Here is a 27,347-nt window from a genome sequence, read left to right on the forward strand (position 1 = left end):
ATCTATAAACAGGGAACCAGCCCACCCCACTTCCAGCCCTTTGGATCTAACACGGCCACCTTGTTCCTTCCTGCTCTCATCTCCCCTGCTTCCTCTTAAATGTCTCCCACGATACTGGTTCCAGTCCCCATCAGACCTCCCCAGGTATGGTCTACCTCGTCAGCATCGCTCCTAAACTGGGACACCTACAACAGGACACAGTACTCCACACGGGGACTGCTGACGGGTCTGGTGAGGGGGTCTCAGGCACCGCCTCAGGCAGGTTCTGTTTCTTCTAAGTGGCTTCCTTAGCAATTTCATCATCCCACTGCCTCAAAGAAAGTTTACGCGGTCAATTAAAACCTAGGGCTGCTTGTAAACCGTTACCCAAATTCCCTCCCCCCACCTTCATTTGTTTTCCTTTCTTTAGACTATAAAAACTTGGACTGTCACCTTCTGACGATAAAAGTAACAGACATTTTAGAGTCTTAGAAAATACAGAAAACATGTATTCCTACAATAAACAGTAACTGGACACCTACTAGACAGAGGAAACTTAGCTGGGCCTTTAGGACGTGGCGGAGAATGAGCCCCAGCCTTTGCCGTGCAAAGAATGGAATGATCCGGGCCCAAGGGCCAGAGCTGCTGTTGGCCTTATTCACCCCTGCGTCCCCACATCCCCTTGATTAGCCACCAGGGCGGAGCGGGTGCTGAGCAAATTAACGGTGACACGGGGAGTGGCTCTGGAGGACGGCACTCCAGCCCATCAGCCTGTACATACAAATGATTTTATTTTTCAAAGATGGCGTCAGTTCCGGTCAGATGTAGTCAGTACCAGATGAAATGTCAGGACAAGACCCTCTCCCTCAGCCCGCCAGGGCCTCCTCTTCCAGTTTCCACCCAGAGCCTTGTTCCTGAGCACGGAACCTGCTCCACTGAGGGTTTGAGACGCAGGCCAACTCCAGGATCCCTGGGCCCAGCCAAACAACGCCATCCTCCTCCTCTGACAAGCACAGTTGCAAAGGCTTACATAAAAGTCCACGTTTGTCCAGGCGGCGGCAGCTGGGAAGAACCAAGCAGGGATGGAGGATGCGGCTGGAGAGGTCTAGCATGCTCTGCTCCTGTTGAATCACCACACTGAGCCAACTCAAACTCAGTTATGCTGCTTCTCCTGGGACCAGATGTTTAGGCATCTGGGGTCAATGGGGCCACAGAAACCACAAGCCAGACGGCACCCTGGACTGCAGCCCCCAGTTACCGTCGGCCATGAGCGAGCTACCAGGCAGCCACGACAGAAATCGACTCCTGCTGGGACTCTTTTTTTTTTTTTTTTTTTAAACAAAATGCATTATTTCTGGCTCTTGGAAGGCTGGGAGAGCGGCTGGGCCTGTATCCCTGAGACTGACCAACCAGGAGTTCCACTGTACTCGGTAGAAGACAGAAGGCAGGAGTTAGGACAGCCCCATGCTCAGGGAGAGACGCTCAGCCCACCCAGTGTCGTCTGTTACTGCTGTGCCCAGAACTCGGTGCCCTACACAGCGCATCCAGCCTTTCTTTCCACGGTGGCAACCTTCCAGGAAAGCCTGGGGATGGCCACTGGAGGCTCAAGCGTGCAGGGGAGGACCAGGAACAGTGTTCTTCTCCGGGGCTCTGCGGCTCGGTCCATGGGCTGGCCTGTCTGCCCTGCCCCAGCCCGGAGCCACCCCTTCCCCACTCCCTTGCCTCGGAGGGAGGACATTCCTACCCAACCATCATGGGGCAGACTCATGAAGGCCTTGCTTTCTGGTTCTTCATGCCTGGTTTTCTGCCTGTCAGAAGGTATAATGGACTCGCTTATTTTGTTTCATTGGCTTGTAAAGGAACATAACCGAATCATGATGGGGAAAGAAGCTGGCAGTGGCCGAGGCCTCAGTGAAGGCTGGAGAGAGGCCAGGATTTAAGTAATGCCTTGGCCATTCACTCTCCCCGAGGACCAGCGCCACTGCTGAGCCAGGATGGAAGACAGGAGGGCAGGGGCTGGAGAGGCACTTCCCACCCTGGGACCCCATGATCCAGCCCAGGGAGGCAGGGGCAGAGCTCCCTCCGGACAGGTTCTCCTCCAGGGTGAGCTGCATTCCTTGGGTGGTCCTCATTATCATCACAACCACCACTACTTATTCAGCAAAAGTCTAACTCAACCCTTTTAAATACATTATCTCTAATTCTCCCAACCTGCCCTCAAGGCCGGTAATGTCATCCCAATTTGACAAACGAGGAATCTGATGCTCAGTGAAGTCACCTGCCATGGTTTCTCCATGAGTAGCTAAGCTGGGATGCAAGCCCGGGTCCATCTGTCCCGAAAGCCTGGGCTTTCCTCGCCATCAGCCCCTGGAAGGGCAACCAGAATAAATGGAAGGTCTAGCATGAACACAGCCCTAGATAAGACACCATAACACGGAGGCCAAATGCCTGATGGGTTGTAGAGTGGCCGGGGATGCCCAGAGGGTCCTCAAGCTGCGTCACCCTGAGCAACTCACCCGACCTACCAGCTCAACTTCCTCATCGAGGCCTGAGGTTTCTTTCAGTCCGCATTGTTCGGCACCAAATTTCCTGTGCTTAGAACTTGCACTTGATCAGGATTTATCAAATGAATGAATACATCTGAAAAACTGGAAATCCCAGTAACTTCCTCCCTACTTGGCTTATTACTAATTAGATAACACAGAACACTTTGCACGGAGCATGACACATACCCAGGGATCAATAAGCAGAAGTTTCTGGTTATTATTAATGCTATTTTTCTATACTTTCTATTAGAATACCATTATTGCTTCACAAGGTCGTTATAAGGCTCAATGCAGTTGTGAACTATAAATGTAGGCCAGTATTTTCATACTAACCAGGAGCCAACACCGGACCATAAAGGTGGATGCTGCCAAGTGTCATGGGTAATACAGCAGAGGCTAGCTCAAAGGTATCCCAGGAGGCTGCGTGCTTTGGGGGCGCCCAGTAGGGGAAGGTCCCAGGGCACTGTGCCCAGTGGAATCCTGGGGCCAAGCTGCTGGGGGCAACGCCAGGGATTCTGCCTGCTGCTAACACTGTGCGCGTCAACAGATGCTCATAAATTACAACCACCTCGGCCAGGTCTCTACTCAGCTTTGTTAAAAATAGAGTTTATAACAGAAACCTAAATCCAGACCCCTCTAAATCAGGGTGGCGGGAGAGCAGGTGCTACCCAAACGTGGCGCCAGGCTGACATGCAGAGGAGTTTGGACAGCTGCAGCTCTGGAGGAAGGAGGGCTCTTGACACAGAAGGTACGGCGGCATTCCCTCCAAAGTGCCAGCCAACTCTGATTCAGTCAATACTGGTTCAGCACCTGCTTACGTGCCAGGAGGGTCTGGAGGCTGAATCAGCCGCGGCTCAAGGTGACCAAATGGACGGGGATTAGTGAGCACAGAACAGCTCTAATTTCAGGACAGATTTTCTGAAGGAAAAAGGTAAACAGATTGGTCTTTTAAAAGGCAGCTCCTCCGAAGCCAGAGTTCTGAGACCGTGCCCCACAAAAACTTCTGGCAGCCTGCCCTGGGCTCCGGAGCTCTGGAAATTCCTCTCATCCTGGAGGCTTCTATGGCAAGTCCTTCCTCTTTTCCAGGTTGCTGGTGCCAAATACCATCTTGCTTAGCAAACCCAACATTTCCAGAACAGGGTGAAGCTCAAAATAATTCTCACAGTGAGACTTACTAGGACCTAAATAGCTTTGCTGATTAAACCTCTGAGTCCTTACCCGAACCTGTGACATTCCTCCTCAGTGATGCCAAATGCCTCCTCTACTGCACCCCAGCAAGCTGAGGCCCCGGGGTCTGATTCTGCTGCACATGCCTGTTAGAGTCGCCTGCCCTCCCCCCATCATAATCCCCTGATTTACTCTTTGGAAAGGCTGACCAGCTTTCTGGCTCCCCTACCACACCCAGCAAAGCAGAAAGGAACAATCAGTTGCCCTGATTAATACAGCACCCTTCTTTGGGGATCTGGAAAACAAGGGCAGTTGTGGACAGGCTGAGATAATACAGAGGAAAAATGGGCCCTGGCAGAGCGAGGGCTTGGGACCCTCTCTTGATTTCTGGCGGCAGGGGTGGTGGGGGGGTGGGGTGGGGGGTGTGTGTGGGGGTGTGATGTGTGTGTGTGGGGGTGTGTGATGTGTGTGTGTGTGTGTGTGTGTCCTACGGGCACACAGTCAGCTGGAGAAGGTACGGATTCTCCTGTTTGCTCACCTGCCCAGCTGGACGCAGGAAGGAAAAGAACTGACAAGTGCCTGGATCTTCTCTTGATGTGTCATTATTATAATTACTGTTATTTTACCACTGTCTTTTCAAAACCATTCCCATAGGTGATTTCAATTTATCCTCACAGGCATCCAATGAGGTATCTCCAAAGGGATTATTATCCCCATGTGAACCCAAGAGGAAACCAAGGCATAAACTGGGTGACCCTCGATCTTGGCCACAGCGTGAATCAGATGACAAGGACAAGAGGAAGGGTTCCTGGTCCTGCCTCTGGCCGGAGAGCCAGAGGTACCTAAGGTAGAACAGCACTGGGTGGCTCAAACGGGCCTCCTGGACAGACCAGGCCACAGAGGCAGGCTGCCGGCTCCTGGGCAACAGGGCCCGTCCACCCCCAGAGTGCTCTCTTCCCTCCCTGTGGCTTCCCCTCTCCAGCACCAGGGGCAGGCCCCTAGGCCTGGAATTCGAGGGGAAAGATTTAACAAGCCCCAGAAGCTAGTGGTGGACTGATTCTCCTGTTGCCAGGGGGCGGCCTGCTCCTCCTCCTTGACAGTGACAGGCCGTAAAAGGTTAGTGGCGTGCTCCCCGCCGCTGGATCCTTGGAGCTAAATGATAAAATGATGTCAGGTCTGGGCAGAAAGCTCTATTCCTACTTAGAATGGCCACAGCTCCAGAAATGAAACTCTGCTCAACATTCTGGCCTTCTGCTCCAAAGCTCTGAGCCAGACCCAATATGTCAATGAGGCAGCCAATTAGGGCTGACTGCACGCTCCTGCCCTGGTCTCCACCAGCCCGAGAGCAGAAAGCCACCGGCCATGGCAGGTGAGAGGCCTTGAACCTCCCCCGCGTGGCTCAGGCTCCGCCCTACCATGCAGGAGAGAGGCTGTCATCACTGCCCTGACCGCCTGTCCCACGTCAGTCCTTCTCCCAGAAGGCCCGGGGAGCTGAGCCAGGCAAGCTTCATCCACCTGCCAACCGACGGCACTAGGTTGCAGGACCGCCCCCCCCATCTTACATGGACCTCGCACCCCAAGCTGCCCACTGTGGTGACCTGGGCACTCCCGTATGAGCAAAGGCAGTGGAGACTCTGCTGGGGTTCCCCCCTTGCCTCAGATAGGTTCGCTTAAACATTCTCAATAGATGCTCTCTTATCACTGAGAGCACCAAAATAAATGTGCCAAGCAACAGCATCTCAAGGCCTGGGGACAAGAAGGTGGGAGGGGAGTTGGGTCTCTGGCACTGTCCATTTCACCAGCTGGCAGGGGCCCCCCGTCTCTTCCTGGCTCCCACAATGCCTGCAAAGCCTTGGCAAATGCAGAAATGATTAAGGCACAGACTTAGAAGCCACCCACGACTCCTTTACCAGAGGAACCACTGGTAACAGTTTAGAGAATCTCCTCCTTCCACGAATACCGCTCTACCAAAGTGACGCTTAGCCAAGGCAACGCGTCCCTGTCACTCAGGGAAAATTTTAAAAATACGATCTGCAGGCGTCACCCTCCACAACTCTGGCCGACTTGGTGTGAGGCGGAACCTGGGAAGTGGCCCCCGCTCTCAAACCTCCCCAGCGGATTCAAATTCTAGCGCGATTCGTGGCACGTATATAGTTTATAGCTCTTTTTGTGCAATATTGTGTCATCAGCAATTCCACATGTCATTTTAAAAAATCCTTGTAAACATCGCTTTGATGGGTGTGTAATCATCCACCACGTGAATGTCCCATTATCTCCTTTCAGTCTGCTTTTATAAGTGCTCCCCCGCAAGAGCGGCCGGAAGTAGCTGGGGTCCAGCCTGAAGACCTCCTCCCAGCTTGCAAGGCCAGTGAGCCTGGTTGCTGGCATATACACTCGGGGAGTGGAGGTGTCAGCCTCCTGCACTGCCATCCTGGGAGCCTGTACCGCACCCCAGAATTCTTTACCAATTGGGTACCCTGGTTGCCTCTGCCAGGAGGAGCATCTCGGTGTCACGGGGGGAGATACATCCAGCAGGCCCTCAATGAAGGGATGTATGGCGGGGCGGGCTGCATGATCCCGAATGCCTTGGGAGTTCCTCTTGGAGTTTCCACAAGGCTCACTGGCTTAGGACCCTCGCCACCTTAAAAGGCATTTTGAATCTTTTCATTTTGGCTCAGAAATTGTGTCAGGAACTGAGTCTTCATCTTCCTACACCTGTTTCTCTTGCGTCTTCCTCTGAGCAACTTGGAAAACTGGTATCTCTCTAGAAATAGGCATGCAAGAGGTCTTGTTCTAGAGTTCCCGGTCCCGCACGAGGTGGGGTCATTTCAGAGGATTCTCATGGCTCTTCACACCCAGAATATTCAAGCTTCCAGAGGATCCACCAGAAAGACTGTTGACCCCAAGACACCAGGCTGGGGCAGGGAGGCCTCTTTACCATCCTCCCTCCAGATGTTCTACGAAGGAGAAACACCTGGCAAGCAAACTGGGGCCCATTTCCAATTTCAAGCTACTTGCTCCCCATCAGGGAGCTCTCAGGCGAGGCACCCTCCATCTCCCACTCCGGGAACATCTGGCAAGTAGATGATTAGAAGCACATGCTTCCTGGTGAAACCGAGCTTGGTCTCAGGAGCCCTATCTTCCCTCTTCCCTCTAATCCACCGCCTCACCCCATTCACCTCCCCATCCTGGCTTTGCTGAGCTGTTCTGCAAAACAGATGTTGCACCTGACCAAAGATCTCCCAGGCACGTGGCCAAAAATTTTTTTAAAAAGAGGCTGCAACATCAAACAGTCTTCCCAAGTGCAAGATAGCACCGTTAATACCGCCCCTGCCCCTTTTCTGCCTCCAGTAACCTCTGCTCCTGGCCTCAGCGCAAAGCCCATCATCCCCGCTCAGGAGGTGTCACACTCACCGGGATACAGGCACTCCCTCCCCCTTAAGCTGAATGTCTACGTCAAGTTTCACATGAAGGAATATGCTGAAAAAGACCTTCCCGGAGTTTAACATTACTTGTTTCCAGTAAACCAGGGTTAGTCCCAAGGCCTCAACAGGGGTGAAGAACTAACAAGGGAGAGAGAGGCTGGGGCTAGGTGTTAATTCTTAGGAGGTGAGCCATTCAAAGCCTCTAGGAAAGTTCTAGAATCAGGATGGCCTAACCACCTCCTGTTGGGAGACCCCTGGGAAACCTGCCTCCTACTAAAGTCCCTAAAGGCAAGAGAATCTTTGCTACTGACGGGGCAGGAAAAGGGACTGGAAGAGGTCCTTGCGAACCTACACACTGGATCATCCCAACGTTGGGTCACTGTCCTGTATCCCGTACCCATGTTACAGCTCACTCCGACACACTCACAACTCCTGAGTAGGAACGTGAATGATGAGACGGGGGAAGAAATCTGAAGCATGCTCCTCCCACGCTGTACCCCTGTGAACTCACAGGCATCCTCCCAGGATAGGAGAGCAGGGCCCGCACACGGCACTCCCGCACCCCTTTCCAGGTGCCCCACCTTTACTTCAGTTTGTCTTCCGAGGGCAGAAATGTTGAAAGAGCATAGCTTTTGGAGTGAGATGAACTCTAAGGTCCTAACCCCAGAGCTCCTGCTTACAGGAAGCTAGAGACTCTGGTCACGCCTCAGCATCTTCATCTATGAAGCGGGGACAACAGAAGCCTCTCCTGGGGCTATTGTAAGGATTTGGTAAAGGTCTTTATTGGAATGCTGGGCACATAGCAAGGTGTCCAAGACTCCTCCCTTCCCTTCCCCTGGGTGAACTATGGACAGAGATGACTGGAGGCCACACAAAACGAGAGGGACAAACGCATCCCACCCCGTCCTGGGCACAGATAAGCAGACCATCTCGGGGAGCACTGGCCTCCTCAGTCAGGAAGGCACCTGACGCATCTGATGGCGCGGCGAGCCTGGAGGGGAAGGCTGCCATCCTGCCATCTCTGTGGCATGGCCCTGTGGCACGAGCCACGCACACCCTGTTCCAGAGAGAGGGGACAGGCGGTCGCTGGTTAACTGCTGGTGATGGCAGCGGCACTTTACAGTAACCCAGCATGGACAATATTATGAATGACACTCGCAAGCTGCTAGCCTGGGGACTCATTACAGTCAAGGTACAACACGGCAGCCTGCCAAGCCCCCGGCTTTCACACTCGCTATGCCAGAACATCCACACACAATTTAATTGCATTATAATTTCAAAAGTGCTTTTCAAACTGGAAAAAGGCATTCACTGATTAACCAGCGAAGAGCAAAATTGTTTATGAAATTGAATACAAAAAGCTACAGAAATGTAATTGGGTCGTTCTAGCACCTAATTTTCAAGCCATTTTCCCCACTTATTTAATCACGAGATACAAAAGGAGCGACTGAATTGACTTCATACTAATTAGATTACTCCCTGCGATCCTCCGGGCCTATATTCCAACTGGTTGATAGCGACGTTTTAAACGGGAACAAAAATGCTGCCGCAGCTTGTCGACGGGACAGAATGGATCGTTGTGAACAGACCCTTCCGGCATCTGTGCCCTCCAACCTCCCTGGCTCCCTCCTCCACACGTGTGTCCTCGGAGAAACCTCACCCTCCAGGGGATGGGCAGGAAGAATCCTCAGGTCCGTCCCCAGCGCTCCCTGGAAGAATGGGTTTGAGCATGCCCCTTCTATTACATCCCGCCACCTCCCCGGCGGCAGACAGCGAAAGCCACGTGGCGACTCTCCTAATTGGCTGTACAACACCCTTGGTGTGCCTCCGCACACTTTTCCTTTCATTGTTTCATAAACCGGCTGGTGGCCCCAGCCTGATCGGTGGCAGCCTCTCGGCAAGCCCGGCTCTGCTGAGTTATTTTCTCACTTTGCCCTGAGCTTCCAGCGCGGGGCCAAATCTTCACTCCCTCAATTACCGAGCGGATAAGACCACTTTCCCGTTGGAAAGCAATGCTGGCCTGTATTTTCAATGCGGGCCTGCCCTCTGAAAACACAGGTGCGGTGAGAGACGGTGACTTTGGCACAGGGAAGCACAGCGGATGCTCTGCGGGTCACCCTGACACAGACGCCCGACTCAGGCCTCCCGGAGGACAGGGCCTCCTTCCACTCCTTTGGAAACCTTCCTTTGATAGACGGTATAGCCTTCTCGTGGCTTTCTGGCTCATTTTAAATTTTATTAGGAGCAACATAATTGATTATATAATCAAATGTAAAACGTACATTTTCAAGATAGCTCAGCACTTCACAGACCATTTAATCAAGATATCTGGGGCTGGGCCAAAAAAAAACTAACTTACACGAAGCCTCAAGTACGTATTACTCTGCTCTTAGTTTCCACACTGAAGATGGGTGGGGGAGGAGCTCATCCGTCCAGGGCTGAGCTGCACACAGGCCCTGGGTCTGCAGGTCCTCCGAGCCACTTCTCCAAACGAGGAGAAAACCCCAAAGGCCTCTCTACTGCGAACCCTATCTGGCGATGTTACATCTTCACGCAGACCCCAATTTCTCTAGTCTGTGAGGATGTCTTTGGGGGCCTGCCCAAGCGCCCCAGCAACATGCAGGTAGCCGAAAGGAGTTTTCACGTCTATTCGCCCATCATAAACTACTACTTTCCCTGGGAAAGTAAACATGTTATTTAGGACGCAAGAGAGGTGTCTCATGACAACAGCCAATTTTCACCAAACCTGGGGAGTTTGGAGAGTGGCAAGAAGGGGACGCCTGCCTGCAATGTCTTCCCCTCCCCCACGTCCGAGGTCTAGCGGGAGGCAGCATCAACTGCTCCACGAAGCTGCTCAAACTAATCCATACCATCAGTAACGGTGTGCTTAGCCTGGCCTATGTGCCAGGCAGGGTGCTGGCCCCGGGGGTAGAAGATGAAACAGGTCCCTGTCTTCAGAGAGATCCCTGCCCTTAGTGGGACAGGGAGGGGCAAACATCCCAATAGGAAACCCTCAAGGCTGTGATGCGGGTGGGGGAGGGGGGGCAAAAGGAAGGTGACTGCCTGCAAGAACCCAGAAAGACTTCCAGGCAGGTGATGTGGTCTGTCCATCTGTCCCACTGGAGTCCTACATGGGAGAGGAGGCTTCCCGGCACCAAAGGGGCAGAGAAGTGCATTCTAGGTGAAGATAAGGGCATGTACAAAGTCAGGGAGGTCTGCAGGGGCGTGGGGTGTTGGGAACCAGCAGGCATGATGCTATGGTTCAAGAACCAGGGAAGGGTACAAGGTGAGGTTGGGAAGGCTGGCTGGAGTTAGGAGAAGCCTCGAATGCCACGCTAAAACATTCAGCCCTTATCCTACAGAAAACAGGAAATCCCGCATGATCTCTTCCTTCTCCAGAGGCACGATCCAGGCACAGCACCACGCCCTGTGGATCTTATAAGCCCTCGAGTCTGACCCCCTGGGTGCCTACTGTGTGTCTTTGGCAAGTAAGCACCCCTCTGTGTCTCTGTTTCCTCAGCTATCAAAGAGGAACCCCGCAAGGATCAAGTAAGGCAGCACAGGTAAGGCACTCTGGGACGACACCGAAGGCACTCCATCAGCGGTCGCTGCTGACGAAGGTGGTGACACGAGACACACACGTGGAACAGTGACCAGCAACCCACCACCATGACCGGCACCGGGAGAAGGCTGGGTGCAAGTGTTGGTGACTGGACAAGGGAGCACAGCCCGGGCGCAGGGTGGTGTCGCTCCGTACACACCATGTGCTCACACCAGGTATTGTATGAGCATATACAATGGCATACAACTTAGCAAATATCACATACTCAGTGGGCCTCCTAGTTGTCAAAGTGAGGCCCACCCTTTATACCCCGTAGGTCTCAGAGCTCCCAATATGGCAGGGTCTCGCCGCAGCATAGTCTCCAGCAGCCCTCCCAGGATGTGGTGTGACACAGACGTTTTGGGGCTCAGGAGCTGACTGTAGATGGCCTCTGTCACCACCACCAATGCAACTTGCTGGGCTTCAGTGGAGATTTCCAGGCCACCCTGCTGGGCCCAACTGAGGCCCAGAAACACACCCCAGGCAGTGGAAGGACCCACACATTCAGAAATTCCACAGTCTAAAGAAAGGCATGAGAGAGGCCACAAGGGCAAAGAATGCAGGCCAAAGCAGTGACTGACCAACAACAAGTTCTCAGGAGTCACGTGAGACCCGTCACAGGTGACCTTCTAGGCTGTCCCTGGCCAATGCCTACAAATACATTCGCTCCCGGGCAGCTCTTAATTACTGCTGTGCTCAGACCCAGGCATCTGTGCCCCTTTCCAGCAAGAGACCCACAAACACAGAGCACACCCCCTGCACAGGTAGGGAGGATGGGCAGCCAGGGACACAGGGTCTTTGTGTCTTGAGCACAACAGATCAGCAACACAGGGAGAAAAACGCACAGCGGACCTGACCATAAAAGACGTCCTACTCTTTGGGCTATGCTCTGGCCAGGTGGTATGTGTTGGAAGCGGCGCCCAGTCCTATTCTGGTTCGGGGGGGCTGTTCAGCAGAGCGTGTACCAGGCCAGACAATGGGGTTCTTTACAAACTCCTGAACCACAGCATCCTTAGGGAGACAGCAGGCCTGGGGACTAGGAGGCGGGGGGTGAAAGGAAAATGCAAAACCTCCCTTTTGGGGACGGGGCCATCTGCACACACGGGGTGCGTGCGTGTGTGCGTGCGTGTCTCCCACCAACATGTGGCTCCTACTGGTATGTTAAGTTCTAGAGCAGTACGGTTAGGGAGGGCAGGAGATTTACCTGACACGGCTGAGCTTTATTCAGTATCACACTGTTGATGAAAGCAGGGTGGTGCAACGAGAGGGAAATGCAAAAAGTGGGTGGTACTTCGGGACTGGGGAGCCGTGAGCTCACTTTCCAGCCTCGCTGCTGACTGGCCTGAGATCTTGGGCAAGCAGCCTAACTGCTCTCAGCTTCTTCCATCTGTAAAAGGGGTTCCTGTCTCCTAGGCTGTGGGGAAGCCCAACCAGCTAATGTCTGTGAAGCGTCCAGCACAGCGTAAAGGGCCCCAAAGCATAGGGCTGGAAAGGAACAGAACTTTCCATGGGAACCAGCAGGAAGAACAATTAACTCACAAAAGAGAACTAGCTTCCAAGGCTTGTAGCCATTGGTATGAAAATACTAAACACACAGTTCACACAGCAAGACTTATCTATCCATTAGTGTAGGCCCTGAGGATCGGATTTGCTAGCCACCAGTCTGCCTGTCAGAGTTGAAGGGACAGCATTTCTTTCTGCTGGTTGGGTAAGAACAAGCGTACATCCCCCCCCGCCCCCACCCCATGTAACAGTTTTAAAAGATGGCTGTCCTCCACCCGCGGAAAAGCTAACATTCATAGCAGTGAGTGCATCCTACTGGAAAGCTGGTGTCACTGTCATCTGCTGTGACAGCACAGGCCTGAACAAGAGCCGTGTCACTAGCTCTGTACTGCCACTCAGACGTTCCAGGCCACAGGCGAAGCCCAGTGAGGACAGGTGGCATCCCACAGACCACAGTCCAGGGTGGGCTGGTGTGGTACCAGCAAGTGATGCCTTCTGCCAGTGGATGAACACTCCCTCTGTAGGCTAAGGACCCATGAGAAGAGAAATCTACGGGTCTGGGGGGTGGTCGGGGGGAACCTCAGACCACAGAAGCTCCTAGAACAGGATCCATTTCCCTTTTTTTTTTTTTTTTTAATTTGAGAGAGAGAGTGAACATGAGTGGGGTAGGAGCAGAGGCAGAGGGAGAAGCAGGCTCCCCACTGAGCAGGGAGCCCTATGCAGGGCTCGATCCTGGGACTCCGGGATCATGACCTGAGCCGAAGGCAAACGTTTAACCAACTGAGCCACCCAGGCGCCCAACAGGATCCATTACTGAACATCTTGGGATGCCACAGCACTTGGCATATGATAGGGGCTCGCTCACTGTATACTGGGTGCATGGATGGAAACCTATAGCTGCCATTTGTTGGACACTCCTATGTATCCGGCTTTTTATAGACAGGTCCTCAATTAATCTATAGCAGTCACCATCTGAAGTAGTCTCATCCCCATCTTTCAGATCAAGGAAACAGGCTCAGTGACACTACACAGCTTACAGAGAGGGTAAGTGGGAGGAGCCAGAATTCGAATCCAGGCCTGCTGGACTCCAAACCTGCGAACTCAAGCACTGACTAAACCAATCCTCTCTGGCCATCAGTTTCCTTATCTGCGACACGAGGGTACGGCCGTCAGCTGGTGCCTAGGAGGGCAGCTTCCAGGCCTCTGAGATTCTGGTTAAATGTGCAGGCCAACCCCGCTCTGGGAAACGGGACCCTGCCTGATGAGGGCCAGTGAGGACTGCTCTCCGTGACACAAGCTACCACTTTCTGCAAGCCAGGCTGTGGATCTCCTACCTTGCTGTGCTCCCCACAGCCTCCCGCCTCCTGAGAGTACAGCCTCCTTTCCAGACAGGGGCCCAAGGAGGAGAAAAAGCAGCGGCTGGGCTCATAGCTCAGACTGTTCTCGACTGCAGCTTGGATGGGAGGCCAGGTGGGGAGGAGGGGAGTCTCTGACCCATGGGCTCCAGCACCGTGCATGTGGGATTCCACACAATCAACTGCACGGAAATGGGTAAGCTGGAGATGGACAACCACAGGCCGGTGAGCGAGAGCTGAGGTTTGTGTGGCATTTGGGACCTGTCCAGGGCTGACATGGGCAAAGGGGCTACAGATATACACATCTTCCTTGATTTATTTTTTTTTAAGATTTTATTTATTTATTTAGAGAGTGTTCACGCCTGTGCCTGTGAGTGGGGGGAGGGGCAAAGGGAGAGGGAGAGAGAACCTCAAGTAGACTCCCCAACGAGCATGGAGCCTGACGCAGGGCTCGATCTCACGACCCTGAGATCAGGACCTGAGCCGAGATCAAGAGTCAGACACTTAACTGACTGAGCCACCCAGGTGCCCCAATCTTCCTCGATTTACAGTGGGGTTGTGTCCCACCATAAGTTGAAAATGCATTTAATACAGCCAACCTAACTGAACATCACGGCTTGGCCTAGCTGACCTTAACAGTGCTCAGAACACTTACATTAGCCTACAGTTGGGCAAAGTCATCTAACACAAAGGCTGTTTTATGCCTAAGTGTTGACTAGCTCACGTAATTTACTGAATATTGTACTGATAGTGAAAAGCAGAATAGCTGTATGGGTACAGAATGGTCGTAAGTTATAAGTTGTTTATCCTCAACGATCACAGGGCAGACTGGGAGCTGCATCCCACCGCCTGGCATCACGAGAGCGCATTGTACTGCACGTCCGCTAGCCCAGGGAAAAGATCCAAACTCAACAATTCACATTCTACTCAATGCTTATGGTTTTCCCACCATTGTAAAGTCAAAAAATTGTAAGTTAGGGACCATCTGTATTATGTTTGAGGCAGATGGGCAAGAACACCAAATGCCCCACCGACTGCTTTGTCAGAGCCCTCTCCAAAGCACCCAGCCCCACCCCTGCTGGCATCCTCCCACCTTGGGGCTGTGGTTTCTTCTGGGTCATGGGGTCTCTGCAGCATCACTCGAGAACAGTGTTAGAAAAAGCAGCAACCACACTTGACTCCCTAGACCCGCAGATCGGCCTGGACAGAGAGTTCTCACTGGGGGCTGAGGCACTGACCTCACCACCACTGGCGTCGTCAACTAGGTGGGCGCCAGAAAGTCGTGGTCCCTACCAGCAGGACAGCAACCGCTGCATGGCCCAGGAGGGCCACGGTGGGCCTTCCATCCCCCACATCTCTGCTCCTACCATACTTCCAATGGGATAAAACTGGCTTGCTTCCTTCCCTGGGTGCCCACAAAACAGAACCCCACAATCTGTCACTTGGCAGAGATCAGGTAAACAAAAACACACCACGAGGCACGCCTGTGCTGGTGACAACCACCTCCTTCAATGAGCTCTGATTGGGCCTGCTAGGAATTGTAGAGGGATCATCTGAATGACACCTCGCAAAACCCTAGGGGTCAGGTGTTCCCGTTATCCCATTTTACAGGGGAAGAGTCTGAGGCTCAGAGAGGTCATGTCACTTGCCTAAGGTTGCTCAGCAGACGCATGGTTAGAAGATGGGATTTCTGAAGTCAGGCACTGCTACCAGAGTCCCTGCTTCCCAACCATTCTTCTCCCCAAACACAGTGGTCTGGAGGGGGTGGGAGGAAGCAGTACAGAGAGAAGAGCTTTGGACACAATCCACAAAGCAGGCCGTGTAAATCCCTGGAAATCCGCATGGAGTCTGGTGCAGGTCCTCCCTGACCTCCCTCCAAAATTCCCTGGAGGGGCATGGAACATTACAAGTCCCTCCAACCCCAGAGCTTCAGCAAAGGGGCCCAGGACACATGAAGTCTCCTCCTGCTACCCCCCACCCCCCAAAAATATTTTGAAAGAGCAAAATTTCCCTCCAAAGACTCTTGAGAGAAGCCAGCTGGCAAGGCAAAGCTATAAAGATGTCATTATGCAATGAACCCCTTCCACGTACCGTCACAGCTCTCCACGTGTGCTACTGTACCGGGAGATACCAAGCAGCAATTTTAAACTGTCTCCTCCACTGCCCCACTTCTAGTCTTCCAGAATCACATGTGTTTCTACTTCGAAACCCATTAACATGGATGTTCAGTGGGCAAATCCAGATGGCTGGGGGCCCTCTGCAAACCCACGTGGCACTCTGCAGAATCCATTTTACGACCCCGCCTTCTAGCCTTCCCACCGACCAATTGTGGCCAAGGAGCCAGGCTGAAAAGATGGACCTGCCCAGATCTGAGACCCTGCTGCTTTAGGAAACCTCTGTGGGGACATGGGACAGCCAAGCTCTCTCCAGGCGCCCCTGGGGAGACAAGGGCTGGCACCAAGCAGAGCTGGAGGGGTGCTGCCTGAGGCGTGGCAACGGGGACAGGCATCCTTTGGACGGTAGGCTGTCATCAGCACACGGTCCCTTCAGTTTCCCTCAGCCCTGGGGCTGCCTTATACCGGCCCTTGGGATTTTCCATTTTTACCACTAGGGTCTATGCAGTCATGGGCAGGGCTGAGGCAAGCTCCAGGATGCAGGAGCCAGACTGCCCTGCTTCACATGCCTCATCCTCCACCAAGGCCCTCCCTCCACCTGCAGCCGATCCCCAATCAGAGAAACTCCCATTGCAATGGGCTGCTGGTCTGGACAGATGAGGTGGGGGGAACCACCTCATCATCAGGGAGGAGGGGGTGGGACAGGAGGGGTAGGCAAAGGGCATGTGCCATCTCCTCCTTGCCTTAGCTTTAACTTTCCAAACACTGTCCTCATAAAGGTGTCTTTCAGCCCAAGCACTCTCTCCAAGATAGGTGGAGCAGAGATCACCCCGTTCCGTAGTTCCGTGGATATACACGCCTGTTTAGACAGTAAGTAATGTTCCTTCTGTGGTACCAACGTCGACTGGGTATGAATTAAAATGGCATCAAAGAGCCAGTGCATTCTTGATGCATGTGAGCCAAACCAAAAAGAACCTGGAAGGTTCTGTGACTCAGGAACTCCACAAAGAGATAACAGAATCTAGCAGGCTGGCCTTTGCTCTGGGCAGGGCTGGTGGTTTAGAATTGGTAGAAGGGCGGGTCTGGGGATGGGACAAGTGACTTAGAGTGGCAGCTTTCTGTTACACCGCCAGGGAAGACGGGCAGGCCGCTCGAGCCAGCGAGGGCCCTGTCCCCACTGCTGTGGGGCAGGCTAGGGAGTCTCACCAAAACGCTGGGGGTCTCCAAGGCTCGCAGTGTGGGGAGGCACCAACCCTCTACCCATGGACTCCAGGACACGGAGCCCCAACAACAGAGCCCAAAGGGGAAACCAACCATCTTTGCTAGTTGTTGGAAAGGTACTATTTATAGCTCCAGATGGTTAAACTGCCGTTTTAAAAAGATTGCTCTCAGGCCACTTTTAGAGCACCCGTCTTCCCTCGGCTGGCTGCACGGTGACCAGGAAGAGCAGAGCTGAATCGTTGTAATTAGAGGCGTAGAGACCGTAGCTCCAATCGAAGTCCGTCGTCCTCCCCAGAGCCTTTATTTCAATATTTTGTCAGCTCCCCACGCCAGGAGCAGGCGAGCTCCACCCTGGGCAGCTGGGAAAATGGGCGAGGGGTTATTATGAGAAATGCTCCTCCTGTCCCCTTCTTCTTAGCAAAAGAAGTGAAAACCAAAAAGGGGGGTGTGGGAGGGCTAAGTCGGCTGCAGTCCTGGGGGCACCACAGCACCCAGGGAGACCGTGCTTTCTGGAACGCTGACCATCTGCTGACTTAGCTGCCTTGGTTATGGACCTGAACATTTAGAAGAAATATTTGGCGCCCAGGAAAACGGCTCTGTTTCACCCCATTAACTCCGACCAAAACTGGGGCTGCTTCTCGCTCACCAACAGCTCGTCAGAATCAGGGACTCTGCACTCTCAAGAGACACTCTGAGTATCCCCCTTTCCCCATCTCAAACAGGGAGTGGTTGCAGACAGACTTAGGCACAGACAGCCTTGCCTTGTGGTGGGGGGGGGCAGAGGGGACATCCCTGCCCAGGGCTGCGGGGAACCAGCCAACCCCCACTGAGCCTGTCCTTGGCCCCACGCCCTCCCGGGCAGGGTTCTCCTTTAGCAAACAGACCTCACGGAGTCCACAGGGACAGAAAATGACTTGAGAAGTGAAGTGAGCTGGGTGGTGCTGGCATTACTGAATTCATTCCAAACACATTATGCATTAGAGTCAGGAGGGAAATGGGGCTTGGCCCTAAGGCTGAGCCTTAAGACTCCATCATGATGTCTTGCAAAAAGTCTCCAGCTCCCAAGTGATTCCTTGCTTTTTTTCAGGGACACTCCTGCTCTTACCCTGTTTGGTAGAAGGTGGTGTGACTCTATTCGTAGGAAACAGGAAGAATACTATGGGCAGCAGAGAGTACAAGTTCCCCATGCTCCCTGGGCTTTGAGTCAGCCCACCCTAACCCCAAAGGCCTTGCCCATGACGAGAAAGTCTCTCCACTACTGGAGTCGAGTGGGGTACCCCTCAACCTAGTAAGATGTTAGGTGAGGGGATAATCTGGTATGCCATCTGCCATTCCTTTGGCTTATATCTCCATTTCACTCCTCAGGCAGGGACAAGGGATGCTATTTAATTAGGGGGGACCCTCACAATCCTAAATCATGCGGTCTATACTCCACCTATGGAACCATCTTGGACAGGTCTCTCCATCTGTGACACAGGGAAGTCCCAACACCCATGCACACACTTGAGAAGGTGGCCAGGACAATGAACATTATCGAACACCAACTAAGGGACAGACGCTGTACGCCTATTAATCTGGGAGGGTCAATGTTGAAGCTATTTCTCCTTCCCATTATAGTTCTGTTGGAAGGATCCCAAGCTATCAACACTGGACAAGTGAAAATATTTTGAAGATGGCATTAACACTTTAAAGATAGGAGCTAAACAGGGCGTCTGGGTGGCTCACTTGGTCAAACATCTGCCTTCAGCTCAGGTCATGATCCCATGGTCCTGGGATGGAGCTCTGCGTCAGGCTCCCTGCTCTGCGGGGAGCCTGCTTCTCCTCTCCCTCAGCCCCTCCCCCCACTCGACAAGTGCTGCCCCCAGGACCGCAGCTGACAAGGTGACATACACCAGGTAGCTGTCCTCCCAAGAGTGAGCCAACTGGTCCACCTGGGAGATCAATCACATGACCTTTGCCCCCAGGGGACCATGTGGGCACTGAGTCCAGGGACCAGGAAGCTGTGGGGCTGTTGTAGGACATCCTGACCTCCTTCCCAATACCCCAGAGACTGATGTGTTGGGACAGACTCGTTCTGCCTCACAGCCCCATGGTCCTTGTCTGTCCACCTCAAGGAAGATGTATTCTTGCATTTCGAACTGATGTCTCGGGGAAATAATGAGATGTCACTACTCCCACACTACATTACAACTTCCCTGCAGATCCTGGAGGAAGGGGAAATGAGTTACGGTGAGCAAACCAAGCTAAATACAGTTGGTAATTGAAAAAGTGGCCAAGAAAATCAGGAGGGGAAAAGCAAGCAACTCAGACCTAAACGGATTATCAATCATTTCCTTTTAGGGCAAGCTCCACTGCAACTTAATCAATTGCTATTGCTTCCCAGATTCAATAAGAAAACTGATACTGTAGGGAAGGAGGAAGAGGAAAAAAAAAAGTTAAATGTTTACCATCACATTCTTGATGGATACTGAACATCCTATATTCAATTCCAATCCAGTTCCAAGTATATCGGCATAAAAGAAATTTACAAGCGACAAAGCTCAGATAATGTGTCATTTTACAACCAAGGGTGTGAAGTGTCTAAGGCATAGTCTCCAGGCACCTCGGAAACATGGGGTTTAACAGTCACACTAGAAAGTGGTGGTTCTGGGCTGTGCAGCCTGCCTGGAGCAGGGGGAGAATTCCAGGTGGGGCCCGAGGAGGACTGCTTTGTGACCTTGGGACCTCTAAGGTCCCAAGTCACGTGACCTCCAAGGGCTGTGGAGTCTGTTGCCATGGCAACCCGGTAAGGCTAGACACTCTTGCTCCTCTAGTTAACAAACATGTACCGAGTCCCTGTTATGTGTCAGGGACTGGGGACACCAAGAAGAACAGACTCTGGTCTCCTACTAGCAAGGTCCTTATAGTTATTGAAGTAGGGCAGGCAGCATAAGCCAACACTGACAGAGGAATGGTCAGAGGGATCTGGAAGGAAGGAGTACCCCCAGGCTGAGTCCTGGAGACGCTCTGGAGTTTGTCAAAGGAAAGGTGGGTGGGAGTTAATAGGTGAAGAAGCAGGGAGAGACCCTGGTGGTCAAGGAACGGCAGGGGCACCGGACATACTAGGCAGATAGCCCAGGCTGGTGGGGAGTAGAGAGGCAGGCAAGGACTGTTCAGGCAGCTGGGAAGCCATCAAACCTGGCATGATCAGAATCCTCGTTCAGAAAGATCCCTTCGAACGGGTCAGAGAGGGGCGGGCCTGGAGGCAGGAGTCCCCTGAGAGTCTCGGCAGGTGCTAGGGAGAGATGGGACACGTGCCTCCAGCAGGCATGCCAATGAACACAGGGGCTGTGCAGAGACCGGCCAGATGTGGAGGAGGTGGGGGGAGTCCAGGACGAAGCCTCAGGTTTGGCTTGAGCAGCCGGGCACGATTATCCAGGAAGCGGGGCGGGGGGGGGTGGTCAGTGGGACGGCCCGGGCAGCCTAGGCTAATGACACCCCCCCACACACATTCTTACCCATGGTCCACAGAACTTAAAAAAATACACACGAGAAGCACAAGCTTCTCCAAGTTCAGCATAGTGTCCAAATACCATGGAGGGTGGGAACACGAGAGCAGCTTCCTAGGTTGCCCGCGAAGTCTCAGCATGTCTGGGCAGCAGATCCCAGCAGGGCTGCGGGAGCTGCTCATGCAGGACTCAGGAACGGAAACTTCAGTGGCCGGCCTGGATGGCTGGGAGTCGGGCTATGAAGCTACAGTCCAGGGCCGAATGCCCAGGCTATACAGCCACTCCGGGGCTCAAATCTCAGCTCAGCCCCTAGCCGTGTCCCCATGGGCCAGGTCCTTAACCCCCGTTTCTTCATCTGAAAAATGGGCACAGTAACAGCTAAGCCACACGAGGCAGCCAGCAGGGGCGGCGCAAGGTCCCATGGCCAGCAACAGGGAGCACTTTCTGATAAGAGTTAGCTCTCATCTCTCATGGGTGCTAATAACGACAACATCCCAGATGTAAGGCAGATGCAGACCATTTCCCTCATACCTCTTGCCACCAGAGAAGCAGGAAACAGCTTTTTAACACGTCCCAGGCAAGGGAACACACACAGTGACCCCTCACGGAGGAGGGGGAGGGAAGGGGTCTCAGATGCTGGCCCCAGGCTCGCCAGAGCCACTGGAAGCAGAAGCTGGTGGCTCTTTGCAGCACTGCTACTCCTGGTACTTGATGCAGGAGAGGGACTTTGCAAGCGACAAGGCACTCTAGTAATGCTCTGGAAAACTATACATTTACTTGGAGAGCACCAAGTCTAATTACCTCGCCAAGACTCTCTGCATTTTTAAGAACCCCCCCTTTTGCCCCCTCCTTAAACTCTTGATCATAAGGACTCTTGTTAGCAATACTCGGTGTCCTCCTTGTTTTGCCTGTTGCCGTGGCAACAGAGCAGTGTTTACCAGCCTTTCCAAGCTGGTACATCTTTATTAGCACCCGGATCCCATGAGGAGCAGGAAGCAGTGCAGAGGTTTAAAGAGCATTAATCCCCTTAAGCTTTGCAAACCTCTCTAGTTAGGGAGCCCACAAGGGGGGAAAGTTGGGGTCTCTGCCATTTTCAGGGCCCTACTAGAATTGTTAAGCCTCCATGAAGCACCAGACCGAAAAAAACTTCTCTCCAGAGCTTCGCTTTAAATTTCTTCCCTTGTTGAAAAAGACAAACTTGTGGGCCGCCTGCTTGTGCTTCGCAAGAAAAGTTTGCTCCCCATCCATCAGAGAGGGGAGCCACCTCTCCGACCATACTGTTCTCTCCCGCGATAAACACAGGCCTTCAAAACATGGTTCTCTCTCAGCCGGAAGGGAGGAGGGACGGCCACAAAGGCCCACAGGCCGGGCCACCCGTGCACCCCCTCTCTGCGACCCTCCATGATGAGAACCAACAGATGATTCTGAGGTCAGGTCTCCAGCGTATTTCAAAAACCCCACCTCTGAAACACCTCGAGAAAGTGCTCCATCTCTTAGCCTCTCCAAGAAGGTTTTTCAAAGTCAGCACCAGGGCAGAAGTGGGGCAGGAGGGAGAAGAAAGCACTTCTTTACATCGTTTAAAGGCAGTTCAATGTCCCAATCCCCCTCCTACCATATAAATGTCTCTTTCATCCTTCATCCCAGCTTAGAAAAAAAAAAAAAAAAAAAATCAAACCCAGCTAGGGCTCTAGGAAAACCTGTGGCTGAATTTTGAAAAATTGCACAAGTGAAAGATGATACCAACATTCATTCTGGCTTCCCAAACAGCTTTCAAATGGGTAATTTTGAGCTGGCCGAGCCTTGGCATCCTCCACAGCCCCCAGTCCTGCGTTCTGTGCCCATCAGTCCAGTTCAATCAGGGCTGCCCAAATGAAACACAGTGGCCATTAAGAGCTTGGCTTTGAGTGGGTGGGGGGGGGAGACTACTGCCTGGGGGGCTGACAGAAGGCTGCATTTCCAAACCAGCAATTTCTGATACGACTTTTGAATCTACCAGGCATCTCCCATTATTCCCAGGGGTGCTCAAAATTCTTAAAACAAAATATTAAGTCACTTGGATCATTTTTTCTTGTTTTGGTGGGATAAAGGGTTCATTCAAAGACTAGTATCACCCTCTCAAAAGACTCCCCAGCCCAAGCTGCATCAGCACGAAAAACTCAGGACAGCTTGGTTCCCAGACTCTACCAATTCTAGGTGGTCCCACAGTCATGTGATTACAGAGTTATTTACCTGTGACATCCCTCTGAGTTTTCTAAAAGTACTTGAGGTGCCTTAAAATGCTCAAGCACGTACAACAGTGGACAAGAAAAACATGAATCAAGGCTGTAAAAGGGAGAACGGTCAGTCACGTTGGGGTTCCGAGCGGGCAGCTTGAGACTCAGGGCCGGAGCAGCCAAAGGACTAGAACTTCTGCTTATGGAAACACTGGAACACCAATTTTCTCTATGAACCCAAGGGAACACTAGAGAGGCGTCACTGGTTAATAGGGCTTCAAAAAAACAGTCGCACAGAGCTCAGGAAAGCCCATCAGCCAAGACCTTGGGACTGAGAGTCAGGACCAGGATGGCGACACCTAGTGTCTGGTCTGATTACTTCAGGCTTGGGGTAGAGAGCACCCCAGAGGCAGAGACCCAGGGTCTGGAAGCAGCAGAATGTCGAGTTAGGGGGGCTGGGCTGGGGGGGGTGGGTGGGAATCTGGCTGGCCTCCTCGTTCGGTGACACGAAGCCAGCAGAAAGCCAAGCCGGGCTGCCTAGGACCCTTTCAGAGAGGGAAGTTAGGAATGAATTACAGACCAGTGAGCAGGACTCTGAACTTCAATTAAACTGCAGAAACTCCCCCATGGGTTATGTGGGTTGCTCCGTGGCATCAGCAGTAAATTCTCATGAACGGTGGGTCTTGAGGGTCCAACGAGAAAGTGGGAGGACAGCACCCCCCCAAGTGTGTAACCAGTCCTGGGGCCGCGCGAGGAGAGACCTACTGAAGGTCACATGGCCTGGGTCTAGAGCACTCGGGACAAAACACAGCTTCTGTGTGCAGCAAGTGGAGTAGAGAAGTCAATCCCTCCAGAAGCTGAAGGATCTAAGGAAAGTCAGGCTGATTGGCCTAGTGTGGATGTTCTAGCCAAATGGTAAGAGAAGGCTGGGGTGGCATAAATCCTGCCTGAACTTCTGTTTTTAGAGGAGCCACCGGTGCCTAAAACCACCTCCCAGCCAACCCTTGTCCCCAGGAGTGGATGCCCCTGAGTCCAATTTTGACGTCTGTGGTCCCTTTAAATCCTTTCCTTTCCTTTCCTTCGGAGCCTAGTGAGAAGCCTCTCAAGCAAAGGGCCAACTGGGAAAAGTCTTGTTATTAACCTCCACACCTGCACTTGAAAGCTAAGATTCAGCAGCAGGTGGGGGAAGGGAGGTGGGCTATGGCAGTGGGGGAGGGGAGGGTTTGAGAATGCACCCTGCGCACACGTGCGACCCATGGGTGCATTCAGGGATCGAGAGACTTACGCACCTGATTTCTACCCTTGGCTGAACACCAATTTCCAATCCAATTGCCACCTCATCCCGGGCAGGCTGCAGCCAGTATGTCTCCTCTGCCGGCCTGGATGTGCCGGACGCTCGTCACACTGGCCCCCACCCTCCCCGGGGCAGGGGCAAGGGCATGGCTCCCGCCAGGTTAAATCTGGGGGCCAACTGGATTCTCGGGCCCGGGTGAGTCTGAGGAGGGCCTCTCCCTCAACGCACAGGCAAATCAGCAGGAGAAATCCAGAATGTCGCTGCGACTGGCAGGGGAACCCTTGTACACTCAGGTCCAGCCTCAAAGGCGGCTTTGTTTAGTCCTTGAGATACTACTGCTCCCTGGGTCCCACTACGGTTTACCTAGGCACCGAAAGCAGAGGACTTTATTCGTTCTCAGTCCTGGCTTGCAGAAGCTCACAGCGCTCCACAGAAGAGAGGTGGCCATTATTTTATACTGATGAAAGAGAGTGGTTATTAGTCACAAGTTTTACTTAAATCTTCTAAAACCATCTTCTTTCCCTATCAATTCCCACTTTTTGGTTTAATAGAAAAATGGCTTCTGAAAAATTGTGTGAGGCGAGGCCCGGGGTGGAAGACGTCTACAGTGTGGATTTAATCAGGCAAGAGACAGGAGGTAGGTGTAGGTAGGTGCAGGTAGTTAGGTGGGTGGGTGGGTGGGTGGGTGTGTAGATCTTGGATGTGTGAACTTCCACATCCAGCCCTGAGCGTTCCTAAAAAAAGGAAAGAAGTCCCCAGTCTCCTCTCTTTCCCAGGCTGAAAAATTCCCAAGTTTTCCAGCCAGGCTTCCAATATATCAGACAGACAGATGAAAACAAGAGGAGGGGGAATTAAGAAGGGCAGAGAATGAATTTGGATTTCTGCTTAACTTTCAATTCTGTCTCCAGAATTCCTTTTGGAAGAGAAATGGTAAAAAGGGGCGGGGGGAGTAGAGAATAAGAGACATCGTGTTCTTTCCTTATGACCCAAAAAAAATCCAAACCTTGCTATTTTAAACAAAGAAAAGCACAGTGCATGAGGAACAGCTTGCATACAGCTGAAGCCGGCATGATTTACCTTGGGTTTTCTATACTAACTCAACTTTTACTTCTTAAGCACTTTTGCAACAAAAGAGAAGAGAGAGGAAAAGGCCTAAACAGGTGCATAGTACAGAGACCCGCCAGTGGGTCCTGAAGGCTGCCCAGGGCGCCCTCCTGTCCAGGCTGGCCGTGGGGCCTTGCCAGCTACTGTTCCCAGCTGCCGGCCAAGGTCCCCGACCCAGCTCTGACAACGGTCTGCAAAGCCCCCTCCCCAGCACTGCTCACACTTACAAGTGGCACTTGTCTATGGCGTTTATGCTCAATCCTGTTGAGGTTTTTCCTAATTGGCTCAGAAAAGAGGGTGTTTTCAGACAGCTGGGGCCAGTGGTGGGGTGTGGGGAGGCAGGCCAGCTTCCACCTCGTTGGGGGGGTGACCAATGCCAGTAAAGTGGCCCCGGCATCAACCAACTTCTAAACGCTTTGATGCCAGTCTCAATGGACCCACTAAAAGGACTGTCTCCAACCCACTCTTTCTCCACTCAGCAGGGCCTCGAGCATCAGCTATAATCTCTTCGCCAACTGCACATGCCTTGTTCCTGAATGCAAATGCAGCAGGGTGGGCCAAGGAGCTACCGTCTAACAGGATTCCAGGCTTCAAATCCCATTCTCCACCTCACCCTAGCTGTGTGACTTTAGTCAAGTTAGTGAACCTCTCCCATCAGGGAAATGGAGTGGCCAGGGGTAAAGCGGAATACACTAAGCCTCAGCAGTGCCTCATAATGACTGTCATCATTCACTCATTTCCTCAAAAACTATTCACCCAGGGGCACCTGGTCAGTAGAGCATGCGCTCTTCATCTCCAGGATTCGAGTTCAAGCCCCAAGTTGGGCTCAGGGCCTACGAGAGAGAGCGAGAGAGAGAGAGAGAGAGAAAGAGAGAGAGAAAGAGAGAGAGAGAAAGAGAGAGAGAAAGAGAGAGAGAAAGAAAGAGAGAGAGAAAGAGAAAGAGAGAGAGAGAGAGAGAGAGAGAGAGAGAGAGAGAGAGAAAGAGAAAGAGAGAGAAAGAGAGAGAGAGAGAGAGAGAGAAAGAGAGAGAGAGAAGGAAAGAAAAGAAAGAGAAAGAGAAAGAAAGAGAAAGAGAAAGAAAGAAAAAGAAAAAGAGAAAAAGAAAAAGAAAAAGAGAGAAAAAGAAAGAAAAGAAAGAAATTCACCCAGCCCTTAACTCTTAGAGGTGACTGGTTTCACAGCTGAGGGTCGGGGCGAAGGGGAGGTGGGAAAGGACGGCAAAGAGCTACCCCGAAGAGGAAAGCCACGGCGGTGAAGACAATCAGAAGTGAAGGGAAAAGAGGATTTCCTTATTCATGTGCTGAACCCAGACATTACCAGCGGATACTGTGGGGTACCAGGCAACTAGGCTAAATCAAGAGCTTGGGGTCTATGTGTGGGCAGGGAACTCCTGGGGCTGGGGAGGGTACTGGCTTATCTTAAGTAGCAAGGAGAAGAGGTGTGAAGAGGCAAACACCAAACTTGCTGAGGGCCTCCAGGTAGCTCATTAAAAGCACCTCTTCTCTTGGGGTCACCCTGGACGATGCCTCCAGACTGGCGAAGGGTCACTGACCCAGGAAGCTATATCCCTCTGCCTGGTGCTGCCGTGGAGCTTGTGAGCAATCGCCCTCCCTCCCTGCCCCCCCCACCCCAAACTTACCTGGCCCTACTGTTTACAGCTCACCACACCACAAATCTTTATTTCTTGTCACCCACTGGCCCGAGCTGTCCCCACTCCCTGTTTCTTCCAGACAAGTTAATAAGATGGAAGGCTCCCCAGAGGCCCGGAGCCGGCGAACATTATCACTTGGAAGCAAGGCAGAAATCCTGACACATCGGAAATGACTTCAAGCCTATTAATTACCCTTTCTTCTTTGGCAGATCTTTTGAAAGAAAGCTTGACAAATTGAAAGGAAGGCTAGCATTGCCTCCCCACCCCAATTAGGCCCGCACTCCCACCCCAGTAACACCAATCTGCTACCTGCCTTTTTATTTTAAACAATTTGTCAGAACGGTACCCACACCTCGAGGGGTCCTACCTCTGGTCTGCATGGTCAGGGCCGCAAAAGGCGAGCCCCTCTTTAGGGACTAAGTCTTTTGAAATCCAAGAGATCTGGAAGCAGGAAGAAGTAGGGAGTGGGCGACCCCAGGGCCTGTCTTCTGAGGACATTCACAGGGAGCCCAGACCCCAAGGCACACATTCAGGGGAGGAGCATCCACGCTCTCTCATTCCTGGGGTGACAGACGCAATGATGTTTGGATTCCTGGATGCAGCATCTTTCCTGAAATCCTCTGGATGAATCTCGTCAACAGAGAAGTGTGGGGGAGGGGCTTCTAACGCTAGAAAGCCTGGTGCG

The 27,347-nt window shown here is 52.6% G+C and overlaps 1 protein-coding gene and 1 long non-coding RNA gene across 7 annotated transcripts in view; one reads left to right on the plus strand and one right to left on the minus strand.

The window, feature by feature from the left end:
• MSI2 (musashi RNA binding protein 2) overlaps positions 1 to 27,347 on the minus strand; it is a 389,166-nt gene that overhangs the window by 98,482 nt on the left and 263,337 nt on the right. The gene's annotated exons all lie outside the window — the stretch shown is intronic.
• LOC141370389 (uncharacterized) lies at positions 19,733 to 25,714 on the plus strand. Its single transcript, XR_012374383.1, has 3 exons — positions 19,733 to 19,825; positions 24,458 to 24,543; positions 25,493 to 25,714. It is a non-coding gene; the product is annotated as an uncharacterized lncRNA (long non-coding RNA).

The sequence above is a fragment of the Callorhinus ursinus genome, unplaced genomic scaffold (genome assembly GCF_003265705.2).
Source record: "Callorhinus ursinus isolate GAN/ISIS: 27379988/994484 unplaced genomic scaffold, GSC_fseal_2.0 scaffold34, whole genome shotgun sequence".
Taxonomy (NCBI): domain Eukaryota; kingdom Metazoa; phylum Chordata; class Mammalia; order Carnivora; family Otariidae; genus Callorhinus; species Callorhinus ursinus.